Below are 14,892 nucleotides of genomic sequence, written 5' to 3' on the forward strand. Positions count from 1 at the left end.
CTAAGGACTCCACTAAACTATTAGAACTAATAAATGAATTGAACAAAGTTACAATATATGAGACCAACCTACAAAAATCAACTCTATTTTTATGGACTAGCAATGAACAATCCAAAAATGAAATTAAGAAAACAATGCTGTTTATAATAGCATCTAAAGGAATACAATTCTTGGGGATATATTTAACAAAAGAGGTATAATACTTATACTCTGAAAACTATAAACATTTTTGAAAGGAATTAAAGAACACCTAAATAAGTGCAGAGACATCCCATGTTCATGTATCAGGAAATTTAATATTGTTAAGATGGTAGTACTCTCCAAATGACCTGCAGATTCATTGCAGTCCTCATCAAAATTTCAGACGACTTCTTTGCAAAAATTGCCAATGTGACCCTCAAGTTTGCATGGATATTCAAGAAACTCAGAGTAGCCAAAACAATCTTGAAAAATAAGATCAAAGTTAGAGGAATCACATTTCCCAATCTTAAAACTTACTACAAAGCTACAGTAATCAAGAGAATGTGGTACAAGCATAAGAATAGACATATAGATCAATGGAGTAGAATTGAGAGTCCAGAAGTAAACCCTCACATTTATGGTCAATAGATTTATGACAAGGTTGCTAAGACAGTTAATGGAAACAGAATTGTATTTTCTACAAATGGTGTCAGATGACTGGATATCCACATGAAGAAGAATGGATTTAAACACCTCTGTCATAACGTATTCAAAACTTCACTCAAAATCGACCATAGATATAACTGCAAGAGTTAAAACTTAAAAAAAAAAAAAGCTAGCAGAAAAATAGGCATAAATCTTTGTAACCTTGAATTAGACAATAGTTTCTTAGATATGACACCAAGAGCACAAGGTCAAAAAAAGAATTTTTTTTATTAAAATTTTAAAAATGTTGTGCTTTAAAGAACACTATCAAGAACATGAAAAGACAGTCCATATAATGGGAGAAAATTGTTGCAAGTCATATATACCTGTTAAGGGACTAGTGTCTAGAATATGTACAGAACTCCTACAATTCCATAATAAAAAGACAAAAAAACTCAATAAAAATGCACAAAGGATCTGAATAGACATTTCTCCAAAGAAGATATGCAAATGACCAATAAGTGCATGAAAAGATGCTCAACATCACTAATCAGTAGGGAACTTAAAATCAAAATCACAAGGAGTTACCACTTAACACCAACTGGAATGGCTACAATCAGAAAAGACAATAACAAGTGCTGATGAGTTGTGGAGAAATGCAACACTCATACGTTACTGGTAAGAATATAAAATGGTGCTGTTGCATCAGAAACCAGTTGGCGGTTCCTCAAATGTTAAACATAGGGTTCCCATATAACCCAGCAATTTCACTCCTGAGTGTGTACCCAAGAGAAATTAAAACAAGCCTACAGAAAAACTTGTACATAAATGTTCACATCACTATTTATAATAGCCTAAGAGTGGAAACATCTCCATCAAATGATGAATGAATTAACAAAATGTGGTATATCCATACAGTGGAATATGACTTGGGAAAAAAAAAAAAAAAGAAGGAATGACATGGATGAACCTTGAAAACATGTTAAATTGAAAGAAGCCAGAAACAAAGGACAACATGTTGTATGACTCCATTTAAATGAAATGTCCGAAATAGGCAAATCTGTAGTGACAGAAAGTGGAATAGTGGTTGCCTGGGGCTGGAGTGAAGGTCAGGAATTGGAAGTGACTATTAGATACAGGGTTTCTTTTTGGGGGCGATGAAAATATTCTAGAATTAGATTGTGGTGATTGCTTTACAACTCTGTGAACATACTAAAAGCCATTGAACTTTAAGTGGATGAGTTTTAGGGCATGTGAATTATATCTCAATAAAAAGGTTAATTAAAAATGTGAATGTGTAGTGATTTAGAAAAATACCCTCACTTATATTGCAGTTCACCTCATTGTATGTATCTGTTGAACAGAATAGTAGATGGAAAAATGCTCAGCTAATAGTTAGGAGATGTGATTTCCAATCTGGCTTTCATGTAGAGTCTGGTAAATCAACCTCTGAGCCCCAGTTTTCTAATATGAAACCAATATGTTATTTTGAATAACCGCTGTGTTCCCTTCCAGCTTTAATAGTCAATTATTCTATGGAAGCTAGATCTGAATCTGTAAAGAGTTGTTGTGGGGGATGTACATTTATATCTGGGTTTAAGTCCTGTAATGAAAATAGCAAAGTGTGGAAGGAAAAATGTCAGAAGCATTCATCTAAGAAGAAAATAATATGGAGACATAAGGAGAAACAAAAAGACAAATTTTTTTGTCTATGTGACATACGGTTAGGTAATTACCCATCCAGTTGGTTGAAAACACAATTATTATTTTCTTTCCAATCATGGCAAGATGGGACCTACTTTTACATCTCTTATGATAAGGAAACTGCCAATTAAAGTTACTATTATCTTTTTTCATACAATGCTACTCAGAATGCAACATAGTGCTAGAGTGGCACTTTGAAAAATTGGCCTGCACTTCTGGTATTGAGTTCATAAAGCATGGGAAAAATGTATCTTGGTCAGACAAGATGTGTTAATAAAAAGCATGAATTGACTGTAAGTATCGAGAATTAACAAACTCCTGATGTCTTATACTAAATATTGTTTTAGGATCGTTATCAGAAAAGCTCTTACATCAGGTGGAAGGTTGGAAATTCACCATGCATATGCTCTATTTTATTTACCATCCAAATCTTCTGCTAGTAATAAGTTAGGGAGGTGCATTGATTCTTCAAACCACGAGAGCACTATTTGGTTCCCAGCTACTGTTGACTCTCAAACCTGGCTAATCATCAGGGATCAGTGTAAAGTAATTCACATCAGTGGCTCTGTCCCCTAGAGATTCTCATTCACTAGGTAAAGCCTGGACCCTAATATTTAAAATCTCCTCAGATGATTCCAGTGAGCAGCCAAGTTTGGGAATACTTGTCTAATTAAGGCCCTGAATTACTGGATAGCCTTAGTGCTTAGGTGCCACTGACTGAAAAATGCTATTGAGAGAGGACTTCAACCCCCTCCATTTTGACTTCAGTCTGTACCTTCTAATTGATTAAGTTCTTTCCAGCTTATCTCTTAACTCAGGCAAAAGACTGTGTGTGTACAGCATCCTGTGATGGGAACTGACACTATTCCCTCAAGCAATAGAGACCCCCCTGATGCCAGCAAGACCCCACATATTAGGCCTGACCTTTACTGCCAAGCTGCATGAACTACCGACCTTTGTCCCACATTTCCCTTATGTAAACCTAGAAATATTTTCAGCACTTTGGAGATGGTCTTTGAGATGTTAGTCTGATGTCTTCCCAGTGTTGTTAGTGTTACTGAAATAAGTTCCTTTCTTGTTTCACTGCCACTCATGTCTCTGGCTTTGGATTTTGTCAGCAGGAATGAGTGGGCCGAACCTGGTCTGTTTGGGAGCCAGATGCTGTTGTATCCCTGTGCCCCAGTTACACTATGTTAATTTATATTTACTTTTGTGGACAGGACAGAGAAATGCTACATTAATTGTACTAAAACTCTTTTTACAAAGTGAAAATAGTAATCATGCATCCATATGATTGATTACGTATGCTTTCTTTTTCAGCACCACATTCAAAGTTTTGGCCTAACCCCTCTTTGTTTCCAGAGTCTCAAGAGTCTCTGGCAAATAGGCTGCCATTATTAACCTATGCTCTTGATCTTGATTACTTGAAAAGTCTTAGGATTGAGTGATTTGAAACACACCGAAGAATACTAGTGTTTTATTTGTATTTTCCATTTGGTCAAAATCTGTTTTGTTTTCCCTTGCCTTAATTGAATCACTTGTGACAGGTTGTTCAAAAGCTCTTCTTCAATGTTGGCCAGAGGTTTTTGACAGACAGTAGTTCAATGCACTGGAATAGACTATTGCAATGTATGCACTGGTTGCAAAAACCTTACCTACCTTTGGAAACTCTGTGATTTGAGAGGTTTGATAACTTCCTCTGCCTTGAATTGACTTGCTTTGTATACCAAAGACCCAGTTTCAATACTGCATCATGGTGGTATGCCTTTTCTTTGTTTATGAAAGTTGGTAATCCAAATTCAAGTTAAAATTCAGCCACATTTGGGGCCACCAAAGTAATTTGCTTAACTGAGATGACAGTGGAGTGAACGGATGCCTTGCCTGAATGAGTGAGTTTATACATGTGTAGCCAATGACAACTACGTGACAGCCTTCTCTTCATTCTGGTGGCTGGCAAATTTCTTTTGCTATTGATTATAAGAGACAGACATGGATGTAGGTGATACCCTAGTTCCTAGTAGAAGTTAAAGAAAAGAATGTTTTAAGAGGGGATACTACTCACAACTTTCTATTGAGACCACTCTCTTAAAGGCCATTGATAACGAGATTAATTCTACAGACATTTATCAAATGCTTACTACATGCCAAGTATTATGCAAGTGCTGGAGAGCCATAGATGAATAATAATAGTAATATATATAGCAAACGTTTATATAATGAATACTATATGTAAGCAACGTTCTTCATACTGCACACAGCAACCTTTTAGTGGGTCACAAGAATCAATTTAGTGCTTCACAACCATCATTTGAAAAATGAAGAGAAATGAAGTAACAGAGTGGTTCCCTCGTATTAAGATTAGGCCATTTTGGCATGGACATTATTTTGAGTTAAAACAATCAAAACCCAGCAGATTCAGGAAAAGGCTCTTTATCTCTCCATTAACTGTCTGCTAGTACAAGGAAGAGAGCTATTAATAGAGATTCTTCTTTACCCAAGAAATTTTTCTGCATAATAGGGTACCTCTGTTTTCCAAACATCTCCTTATACCTTCCTGCTAATGTTCTTTCTCCCTTTTGTATCCTCAGAGTCCTACCCGTCTCCTTAGCTCATGTAAGTGTCATGTTGCCTCATTATCTTTGGAATTTCCATGTCTGTGTGGATTCCCTGTGTGTGTGCTATTAAATTTGACTTTTTCCTATTAATCTGTGTCTAGTCAACTTGATCTTAGACCCGGTAGAAGGGCCTTGAAGGGCATAGGAAATTTTCAACAACAGTAAGAATTGTTCCATAAAACTTTTATTTCATACACACCTATACTCATACATCTATGTCCAGTGGGTCACAATATAAAATTTATTTCCTATTGTTTTGGTCAAAATGGTTTAAAAAAATGTTTATTTTATTTTTGAGACAGAGAAAGAGTGCAAGCAGGGGAGGGACAGAGAGAGAGGGAGACACAGAATCTGAAGCAGGCTCCAGGCTCTGAGCAGCCAGCACAGAGCCCAACACGGGGCTCAAACTCACAAACTGGAGATCGTGACCTGAGCTGAAGTTGGACACTTAACTGACTGAGCCATTTAGGCACCCCTGGTCAAAACAGTTTTAAAGTCACTGATCTGGAACACTATTACTAGAAGCATTAAAATGGGTTAATTACAGATTCAATTTTTTAACAGATATAAGGCTATTTAGAATTTTAATTTTTTTTATATAAGTTGGTTAGTTATCTTTTGGTTAGTTGTGTTTTGGGGGGAAATTTTCCATTTCATCTGACTTTTCAAATTTATTTGCATAAAGTTATTCATAGTATCTTATCTTTTTTTAATATTTGTGGAATCTACATTAACATCTCCCTTTTCATTTCATACTGGTCATTTGTGTTTTCTTTCTTTTTTTCCTGCCCAATCTTGCTAATGTTTATACTTTATTGTTATTATTTTTAAAAAATTTTGATTTGTTGATCTTATTGATTTCTTCTGTTGCATGTCTGCTCTCTATTTTATTGATTTCTGCCTTTATCTTTTTTCTTCCTTTTTATTATTTTCTGTTCTTTTTTTTTAAGTTTATTTTTATTTATTTTGAGAGAGAGATAGAGAGCAAGCAGGGGAGGGGCAGAGAGAGAGGGAGAGAGAGAATCCGAAGCAGGCTCCATGCCATCAGCACAGAGCCTGATTCAGGGCTTGAACTCATGAACTGTGAGATCATGACCTGAGCCGAAATCGTGAGTCAGATGCTTAACCAACTAAGCCACCCAGGCACCCGAGGTGCTGTTCTTTTTAAGATAGAAGCTTAAATCATTTATTTTCAGCTTTTCTAATATTTACATTTAAAGCTGTAAATATCCCTTTAAGTACAACTTTGGCTACTTTCTATAAATTTTGACAGAATACTTACCTGTCAAGTCATTCCAAGTCATATGGTTTTTGTTTTGTTTTTTTTTTAATATTTTTTTTTTTTTAACATTTATTTATTTTTGGGACAGAGAGAGACAGAGCATGAACGGGGGAGGGGCAGAGAGAGAGGGAGACACAGAATCGGAAACAGGCTCCAGGCTCCGAGCCATCAGCCCAGAGCCCGACGCGGGGCTCGAACTCACGGACCGCGAGATCGTGACCTGGCTGAAGTCGGACGCTTAACCGACTGCGCCACCCAGGCGCCCCTAAGTCATATGGTTTTAAGACTCCATAAAAACCTACATTTTGCTCCTTTTCCTGCTTCTATTCCTTACTAGGACCTGCACCCCCACTTTACACATGCCTTGTAATGCAAATAGCATATGTCCTCCTTGTAAGGGACAGGAGTTAATGATTTCTCTGGAATAGATAACATCTAAGGAAGGACCAGGTGAGAATGATCAGAGGAAGCTGTCATATGCATATTCCAGACCACAGATACTAGAGGGCTCAGCACCATGGCCCCCTGCCTCCAAGGAATAACACTTGGGCCCTCGACTATGTTCTAACTTGTTCTTGGATGCCTGAAAGGACAAATTCATTGGATCACAATCCTTAATAAAAACCCCCAGACCCTGAACAAAGATCAGACATATGCTCCTTTCCATGTCTCCCGGATGCTTCATCTGTATCTGTTCTCTCTGTATGTTCAATAAACTCTGCTCTCACTTCCTGCTGGTTTGCATTTGATTTCCATCCTTCGCAAAGTCAAGGACCCTCTTCCTGCAGGACCCCATCTGGGTCTGGCCTGCTGGTGTCAATAATTCAATGGTTCTGTTTGATTTGTTCTATTTAATTTCTTTCAGCTTGAGGAGTATGGCAGCATAATTTTGTGACTATCAGAACAATAGTCACAATTTCCCAAATCATTTCTTATTTAAAATATATCTAACAAAACATCTTTTGGCATTATCTTATGAAATAGCTTTTACCAGGAGATGGTGGTGTGACCCCAACAGGTGGAGGCGGCCATGCAGGCAGTGAAAGAATTTGCCCAAGGCAGAACAAAGGAGATAGCAATGTATTGAATACATTGTAAGGGAGTAGTGGGCAGGACAGCAAGGGAAAGTCTGCCAGGAGGCAGTGTTGAGGGGGGGGGGGGGGGGAGGAAGAGGTGGTTTCTATAGTTATGGGAGGGAGTGAGGAAGTATGGGAACATATGGAATTTTCCTTTTTTGGTAACTATGCCCTGTTGTAAGTAGCCCATTTGTCAACTGGGGCCTATGGCTATACTGAAGTGAATCACTTAATAAGCCTGTTTGCATTCGCCCTGGTGGTCGCTTGTGGGTCCTTTTACCTTCCTCGGTTTTCCATTGCTCAAGCCTATTGCCTAAAAGCAGCCTTGTGGAAGCACATTTTGATTCTTCCCTGCTTCCATAAGAACTGTGAAATGGCATCTCGAATTCTTCTTGTAAGATATGAGCTACTAAGTGTTGCTTATTCATAATGTCTGTGGGCAAATAAGGACATGACAATGAACCTCTTTTGTCTTAATAAAACTCAATATATTAAAACTTTCCAGAAAATTGAAATGCTATTATAATCATGGCAAAACATTAAGACAACCAATTAGAATTATGTACTTTTGATATAAAAGTTTACTTTCAGGACACCTGGGTGGCTCAGTTGGTTAAGCTTCTGACTCTTGGTTTCAGCTCAGGTCATCATCTCACAGTTCATGGGTTTGAGCCCCACATAGGGCTCCACAGCTGGCAGCAAAGAGCCTGCTTGGGATTCCCACCCCCCCCCCCCGCCCCTCCCCCACTCACACGGACTCTGTCTCTCTCAAAATAAATAAATAAAAAAGTTTGTGCAGTCCAGTTACATCTGTAAGAATAGCTTTATTATGCCAAATAGTCTGTTTTCCCAGAGGCATGGAGATAACAAAGATGCTTTCCTCTTTTCTTTTTGGGATGGGATGTCTCTCACCCACTGCTAGAAGGGCCTACATTCTCAAAGCTCAGCACTAGAATTGCATTAGCACTAAGAAAAAAGCCAAGCCCTGGAGACTCAAAATTTATAATATGAAAAGAGGGCAGAATAGAATTATTGACAAATGGAATGTGGAGCTGGGTTGTTTTGCCTCTCTAATTCTGAGTCATTTTATCACATATGAAATGTCCTATAAAGAGTAATTTAACCTCCTGATGTAGATATTGCTTGACTCATGGCACACAGTGGGATAAAAACTGGCCTAGTTAATTGCAGTACCAAATTTTTAGGAAGGAGCAGGACATGGTCTTGGTTGTTGGAAGTCAGAAAATTTGCTTCAGAAGACATCATTTTGCAGTCCTTTGATGCAGCATTTCCATATCTAGGGATTTGCTCTAAGGAAATAACTATTTACATTTGTGAAGCTTTAATTATAAGGATGTCTATCATAATATTGCTTAGAGTTCTATAAAAACTACAAAAAGCCTAAATATTCTCAATTAGGTAATGTAAGTTTATTATATTGGAATATGATAAGGCCAAAAATGATGCTTCTGATGAATATTTCATTCTATAGAAAACATTCCTACTATATTTTAATTTGATTTTTTAATGTTTATTTATTTTTGAGAGAGGGAGAGACAGAGCATGAGCAGGGAAGGGGGAGAGAGAGGAAGACACAGAATCCAAAGCAGGCTCCAGGCTCTGAGCTGTCAGCACAGAGCCCAGCATGAGGTTCGAACACACAAAGATTTCATGCAAGATCATGACGTGAGCTGAAGTCGGACACTTAATCAACTGAGCCACCCAGGCACCCCTACTATATTTTAAAGATACAAATATTATATGTGATGTAATTCAATTTTTTTAAAGGGCAGATGGTATATTATATACTGTATGCTTTGATAAAATACCAGAAGGGATAAATACCAGATGTTGACGGTTGTTGTCTCTTGGAGTGGGGATTATAGGTGATTATATTTTTTGGCTTATCTGCAGTTTAAAACAACTTCTTAAAAAAAAGTCTATGCTTTTTGTTTGTAATACTGAAAAATAGAAGCTATTGCTTTATAAATTGCATTAGAGCAATTGAAAGATGAGTGAATATGGACCCTTGCTGTGAGAATTTCCAGCTATCTGACTTGAATGACATTTAAAAAACTGTTTAATTGTTTTTGAATCACCTCATCTGCAGCATAGATAGGAAGGTATTCAATAGAATATTAACCATGATTATGGTTATTGAATATGGAAGAATCTGAGTATTTCCTTCTTGAGTTCAATCAGAGAAGCATACCAGTAGGAATGGGATGTATTACAGGGATTTGGCCTTACAAAATTGTGGGAGCTAGTTAAATAGCTTATACACGGAGGTTATCTCCGCATCCGGAGCTGGGCCTGATGTCAGTAGGGAAGGCAGTCAGGAAAGAAAGGGCGTGAAATGAGAGAGAGCAGAGACAAGCTGGAATCTGCAAGGATGAACTAAAAGCCACATCAGTTTCTCACCGACTTCACTGCTCTGACTTCAATGATAACTTGAAGAAGATACTTGTGCCTGTTGTCACAAAGCTAATGTGTACCTGGTAGGAGGTAGAAAGCCCAGAAGCCCAAGGAGGAATCCAGCAGGAACTAGAACAGCTGTGGGTCTGGCTGCTGTCTCACACCAAGGTGGGAGGCAGATCTGTGGTATCAGTCATGGTCTGCAACCACACCTACAAACCAGGTAGAAATACACAGTTGACCCTTGAACAGAGGGGCCACTTATACCTGGGTATTTTACAGTAAAGTACTGTAAATGTATTCTCTCTCCCTTATGATTTTCTTAATAACATTTTCTTTTCTCTAGCTTACTTTAATTGTAAGAATACAGTATATATAATAACACATAACATGCAAAATGCATGTTAATCGACGGTTTATATTATCTGTAATGCTTCTGGTCAACAGTAAGCTATTAGTAGTTAAGTTTGGGGGGAGTCAAAAATTATAGGAGTGCTGGATGGCTCGGTCGGTTAAGTGTCTGGCTCTTGATTTTGGCTCAGGTCGTGATCTCATAATTTGTGAGTTCAAGCCCCAGATCAGGCTCTGTGCTGACAGCACGGAGCCTGCTTGGGATTCTCTCTCTCCCTCTTTCTCTGCCCCTCCCCCACTTGCTCACTCTCTCTCTCTCTCTCTCTTTCTCTCTCAATAAATAAACTTAAAAAAATTATATGTGGATTTTTGACTGTGTGGGGAGTGGGGGTGTTGGTGTCCCTAACCCGTGTTGTTCAAGGGTCAACTGGTACAACCAAATGGAGTAGAAGTATATTTCTGAGTATAAATAAACATGGCTTCTGGTTCCTTTCAAGCCCCACATAAGACTGTCTTGTGGCCACACAGGAGGAGGAATTCTAGCCATACAGCTTGACTAAGTTGATACAGCACAAGCTACCATGGCCTTTATTTGCTACTAACCCATGGGAGGACCACAGACAAGTTGCCTATCTTCTATGGCTCCCCAAGCCTCTCCAAGATAATTAAAAAAACAGCACTAGCCACTTTTTGTTTTGTATGTATGGGGTAAAGATGAGAAAGACTAGATTTGTAAAATTATTGGGTGAATGTTAGGATTAGTTCCGTATCATCATTTTAAGTTGTTTTATGTTTATTGTTCTGTGACATAGGCCTTCCTCTGGAAATGCTGCTTTCTGTCAAGCCGACTATCAAAACACATTGAATATGAAGATTTGATAGAAAAACGTATATATAAGCCAACAGTAACCCATAAGGTATGTCAGTCTTCCTAACAAGTAAATGAATACTTTGAGGTTTTCTCCCCAATGGGAAACAATGATAGTATGTCTCTTAATTATGTACTAAAACAATAACTCACTATTCTCTCTTCCATCAAGTTGCAAATATATAGCAAGCATACTGTCTTTTATAATAATACTGCCCACTGAGCCTAAATACTACCCATTGTCATGTGTCGAGTCGCTGCTATGTGTCATGTCCTGGCCAAATGGCTTTTAATACATCATATCTAATTTTCTCACTAACTGTGCAAGATAAGCATTTTTGCCAATCCAATGTGTGTGAAATAGTATTTAATTGTTTTAACTTATATTTCTCTAATACTAGTCTACTGATCGTTAGGTTACTTCTTCTCTGAATGGCTTATTTATATCCTTTGCTGAGTCCTGGCCCAGGCCATTACCAGCTGTATAAAATTGAACAAGTTATTTAAATCCTTTGCATCTAAGTTTCCTTATCTGTAGAAAGAAATACATATAAAGGATTACTGTATAAATGTAGAGTAATTTTTAGGATAAAGTGTATTCATGTATATTAACTATTATTAATTCATAGCACATATGTTAATTGGCATTTGGATATAAATTCCCATTTGCTCTGTTATAAATATGTTCTCCCTGACAGTGGCTTGTCTTTAAACTTAATTTATAACATATTTTATCATATAGGAGTTTAACATTTTTATAATAATATATATCAGTACTTTAATGATTTCTATCTTTATAAAGAACTCATCTTTCCCTCAAACAATAAAACATTATGAGATACCTTCTTCCAGTTGTTTTAAATTCTTTTTAACGTTTATTTTTGAGAGAGAGAGACAGAGTGTGAGTGGTAGAGGAGCAGAGAGAGAGAGAGAGACAATCTGAAGCAGGCTGTATGCTCTGAGCTGTCAGCACAGAGCCAGATGCAAGGCTCGAACTTACAGACCGTGAGGTCATGACCTGAGCCAAAGTCGGATGTTTAACCGACTGAGCTACCCAGGCGCCTCTCTTCCAGTTTTAAAATTTTGAATTTCACATTTAGATATTTAATCTACCTGGAGTTTATTTTTATATGGTATGAGGAAGTACATATCTATTTTTTTTTTTTTTTCCATATAGAAAGCTGAGCTAGGTCAGACCACAAGTGCTAGTATAGGTAAGAAGTCTGTTGAGAATGGTGACCTCACTTAGCTTGGGTTACTTTCTTGGTTGTTTAATAGTTGACCCAGTCAACAACCAGGGCAAAGGATCATAGGAGGGTAAAAGCATGCTGTCGAGGAAACAGCTCTCCCAAATTTCTTTGTCACTGTGGAATTGCCCCTAAATACTTGGGGGTCTCAGCAGCCTGGGAGAGAAAAGTGCCAGAGGCTACAGAATCAAGACAACCCGCCTTTTATATCATCTTGGAGTTTAAGAGGGTTTTGGTGTGAAGTGTTACATCAACACTTGAGGATGACCCTGTGATCTCTTAAAGGTGTTGGTACAATGCATACTTTCTATTCCATTTCTAATTGGGCCTCCTTGATTTTTTCGTGCTGTGAGATGTGAGGTGACACAGTTGTCCCAACTCCATTTATTGACCAGTTCTCCCCATGATTGGTAACATGTCCCACACCAGAGACCTGCAAAAACCAATGTCTGTCTATGAATACAATAGCTAATATAATCATTTATGTAAAACAGAGAATTTCAGGGGCACCTGCATGGCGCAGTTGGTTAACCGTATGACTTTGCCTTAGGTCATGATTTCAAGGTCTGTGGGTTCAAGTCCTACATTAGGCTCTGTGCTAATAGCTTGGAGCCTGGAGCCTGCTTCGGATTCTGTGTCTCCCTTTCTCTCTGCCCCTTCCTCTCTCATGTTCTGTCTCTGTCTCTCTCTCAAAAATAAATAAACATTAAAAAAAGTTAAAAAAAAAACCAGACAACTTCAAATGTTGTCCATCTTGATTTTGGTTTGTGGATTCTAAATGTCCAAAGTTCAAATGATTCAGAGTTGAAGTGAAAGAAAACTAAATCCTTATTTTCCTTTTGATGACACATTCTAGTTTTTAAAGATTCATAACACAATCCAGAGCCTTTTTATATTGATGCCTAATTGTATGACATGGGCTCAGGACTTGGATTTGTGCCTTCTGATAAATATGGTGGTGTCAGATATCATAGCAGGTGATTATAATTGCAATAATTCTGTAGCCTTCTCACAGTAGGAAACTAAGTCAGTCTGTGAATTGGTCAGCAAACTCTCCAAAGGAAATTACTAATGTGAGAAGTGGAGGAATAAATGTGTGGTTATAGTCCAGTTTAATTTCCTGTGAACTGATTGCTTCCTTGGTAGTGGTCAATATGTGTGTCTCAGTGCCTTTGGGGAAGCATGCTCCTATGGTATTATGATGGATAATAAAAACACAGAATCCTGTGTCTCCCTCTCTCTCTGCCCCTCCCCCACTCATGCTCTGTCTCTCTCTGTCTCAGAAATAAATAAACATAAAAAAAATTAAAAAAAAAACAACAACACAGAATCCTGAAGAAGAACATTGCTAAATGGTATTAAAATATGGCTCTGGGATGAAAAAATGAGCTTGTGACATCTGACTAATAGGGAGATGGAGGATAGTGAGAATTATTCATAGTGGTCAATGAAAAGGCTGGGATGCACATTGAGCAGAGCAGCCAGCAATACTCGGGTGTTGTTTGCACATTGCTTCTCTAAGTGACAAACTGTAATCATCAAAGCCTTCTCAAAACTTTCCATTCACCAGGGCTGCTTAGGCTAGTATACGAGTGATATTTTTACAGATGGCTGTGCACGGATCATATAGACGCCAGCAGCTGTGATGGGTCCCCACTGTGGCACGGATCACCCAAGAAATTCCATGTGGCTTCTTGGGAGTCCTCTATTATTTATTTATTTGGGGCATAAGATTTATCTTTGTGAGTGTTTTTCCAGAATTAATATACACCAATAACCTTTGCATGTCCTGAGTATCTCTAAGGTGATGTAGAGAGGAGAATCCAGGATCATGCTGGCTAGAGACAAGAGGCAGAAAGAGCCCAAAAGGGCTGAGAGTGAGCTGTTGAGCAAATAAGAGAAAATGCTTAATTCTGCTGAACTGAGATTCTCAACCTAGGGACTGAACTTAGGGCTCTCAAACTTAGATTTCTGCAGAATCCCCTGGGAAGTTTGTTTACAATGCAGATTCACCCCCAATTCAGATTTACAGAGTCTGGAATGGACCCACAAATGTGCACATCCGAGGTGTTTCTGAAGTATGTGGTCTAGGAACTATATTCAGAAGAAATCCTCTACTGCTGGTGAGTAGTTGTATGTGTTGGGGGTTCATGAAAAAAGACTATGGAAAGGAACCATGCACCTGAACCCCCAACATAGTATGACAAATTGCACATCCAGACATGCCTGTGCATTTGATGAGGGAGCATAAGGCAAGCTGACAGGCCACAAACACCCTCCATACCCCCCACACCCAGATGGGATATGTGTGATACTCCTCAGGTACTCCTGGCTGCCCAAGAACAAAGGAAAGTGGAAAACAAATAGTTAACTGATAGAGATCACAGTTCTATAGGACCTAAGTCTCCATCACCCCTCCATAGTGATGTGGGAAACAAAGGCAGAAGGAAATGACAGATAGAATTAAATTTCTTTATCACCTGCATCCCATTGACAAATACTTGAGGCTGACAGAGTGAAACCTTTCTCCCTGAACTCCCTACTGTCTTAATACTAATGCTTTGCTAGAGGAAAAAACAAACTTAGCTTGACAATAGCTAGACCTCCAGTATCCTGTGAGTCTTTAGTTTATGAAAATCTTGCTAAAGATTTCCCCTGGACTTTACCTCCCCACAACTCCATAGTATAAAACCAGTCTCTCCTCATGGTTCCAGGGCAGCTCTTCCTG

General features: G+C 38.3%; 1 protein-coding gene across 11 annotated transcripts in view; it reads left to right on the forward strand.

Moving 5' to 3' along the window:
• NMS (neuromedin S) overlaps positions 1-14,892 on the forward strand; it is a 46,669-nt gene that overhangs the window by 7,472 nt on the left and 24,305 nt on the right. For 10 of the 11 annotated variants that reach the window (XR_015249284.1, XR_015249281.1, XR_015249279.1 and 7 more), the window contains exons 2-3: positions 4,899-4,923; positions 10,862-10,966. The exons of the other annotated variant lie outside the window; for it this stretch is intronic. The gene's annotated coding sequence lies outside the window, so the exon portion shown is untranslated. The remainder of the gene's footprint in view (positions 1-4,898; positions 4,924-10,861; positions 10,967-14,892) is intronic. 11 annotated transcript variants of the gene reach the window in all.

This window comes from Puma concolor, chromosome A3, assembly GCF_028749965.1.
Source record: "Puma concolor isolate L17-30 chromosome A3, mPumCon1.1.hap2, whole genome shotgun sequence".
Lineage (NCBI taxonomy): Eukaryota > Metazoa > Chordata > Mammalia > Carnivora > Felidae > Puma > Puma concolor.